This window comes from Phalaenopsis equestris, unplaced genomic scaffold (genome assembly GCF_001263595.1).
Source record: "Phalaenopsis equestris unplaced genomic scaffold, ASM126359v1 Scaffold000092, whole genome shotgun sequence".
NCBI lineage: Eukaryota > Viridiplantae > Streptophyta > Magnoliopsida > Asparagales > Orchidaceae > Phalaenopsis > Phalaenopsis equestris.
In genome coordinates this window covers 261,149-263,258 of record NW_018164534.1, presented here as the reverse complement: position 1 = coordinate 263,258, position 2,110 = coordinate 261,149, and positions in this window count along the sequence as shown.

Genomic DNA, 2,110 nt, shown 5'->3' with positions numbered 1-2,110 from the left:
TTTCGTGGGTCATTTATATGACTGTGTCATACAAATGTAAGCCCTAAATTTTAAATGAATGACAAGAGTAAACATTAAATAACTTCACTTCTAAGATGTACAACCAAACAGTAGCAAAGGTTGGGAAATCTTTGAGGTCCACCTCAAGACCTGTGACATCCTCTACCTCTCACTCCTTTAACTCTAAGAATACCTATTTTTATTGGTCCTTTCCCCACTTGAATTTTACTATAAGCGACCATGGGCACTAAACTTTGAATTCTTGAAAATGAAACCTTTGATCGTAATCGAGAGTTTTCTTATGTGATTTCGATTGCCTAAGATGTGATTAACTATAGGAGATTGCCTCTATAGGGAACTAAGAACCCAGGTAAAATAAACCATGTCTAATCTTTATATGTTGGATAGGAGAATTGCTGGTCACACAAAAAGTTTCACAAACCAAACAAAAGTTATAAATTTCTTAGTTTAAATGACTGAGCCTACTAGCAAGCGATATGCTTATATCTCGGAGTGGCGTATTACATGTGGTATTATGTTTAAGTATTTAAACTATTAGACTTATGAGATCGCCGCAGTCTCATTTTCCAAAATTAAAATGTTATTTTCAAAATCAAAATTATATATCTACTAAATGAAATTAAAATTTTCATTTTTTTACAAAAGTTCGCCGACAGATCATCATCACATTTGTTATCTTTCTCTGGTGGTTGGAGCTTCCCCAATCAAGGGGTGTAAGTGAGTCAAGCCAACTCATGAGTTGACTTGAGCTCGGCTTGATAAGTGGCTCATAAACAAAGCTCGATGAGCGGACAAGCCAGGCTCAAGTCATCCCTAACTCAACTCGTTAGCTTATAAGTGTGCCACTTAAAAAAAAATTAATATAAAATGTACTAAAAATATATTAAATTTCAAGACTTTATCCTTAAGGTATTAAAAATATTAAAAAACTTATTATTATGCATTTTATATTAGGTGATCTCTTATTATTTATCTCTTAATTTTTCACTCTACTTGCCATCTTATTATAAAGTTGCTCAAATAAATAACATTTTCTGTCTTTTATATTAAAAAAGCTGGCTCGTGAGCTGACTTGAACTTATAGACTTAAGCTAGAGCTCGAGCTCGAACTCCATAAAATTAATTAAGCTGAAGCTCAAGTTGAAAGTGACTCGAGCTCGAATCGACTCGTTCACACTACTACCTTGGTTCATTGAGCTCTTCTCCCAATTTTAAGGTGGATAAGGACGAACACACCGTTGTCTCATCTGAATTGAGACTTTGGCTAGTTGGGGTCGAGAGCAAGATTAAGGAATAATGATCGATGTTTGTGATTTCCTCAAACAAAAAAGGTTGAGGAATTTCCATCCAGCCCATCTTGCAGAATGTGTCAAAGTCGAAGGACCTCACGGAGTCCGCATCGGCTTACGCTGAAATGATTGAGGGTTAGGAGTTGTTTGTATTCCAATATCTGGGAGCGGTGGTAGTCAACAGGACATTATGGCCAGAATCTTTTTGCGGCATGACAAAGGAGTTATGGGAGAAATCAGACGCCAAGGAGAAGTAGATTAAGAAAGTTGTGGTTGCAAGGACTGTTGAGAGTAAGCCAAAGGCAAAGATTCCACATGGAAGGGAGATTCTTCTTCACGGTCGCAAAAATTATTTGGCGCTCCCTGAGCCGGTAAATAAATTCCTTATCCATATTACATCTCCACTTTTGTTTTTGAATTTCCCCTAATTATCCATTTATTTGAACATGTATGAGATTCTTCGGGAGGTGTTGAGAGGCTTCACCCAAATCTCCCAGCTCTCAGGACTCGAGTTCTGGTGGGGAGATGCCACCGGCTGGCTATTCCACAAAAAATGGAGTTGGGTGTCTCTTCCATTGATCCTCATGAAAGGGTGACGACACAGTAACATTCCCTAGTAGACAAGGTATCAGATTTGAGAGATGAGGCTTATATGGATGAAGCCTAGAAGCAGGGAATTTATTGCCGAAAAGAAAAAGGAAATAATCCTCAAGAGTTTTCTAACATCTATTCCTCTATCGTGGGAAGGAAGATTGCCTCTGAGATGGATCAGCCCGATAGAGGGGGAGAATAATGTGTAG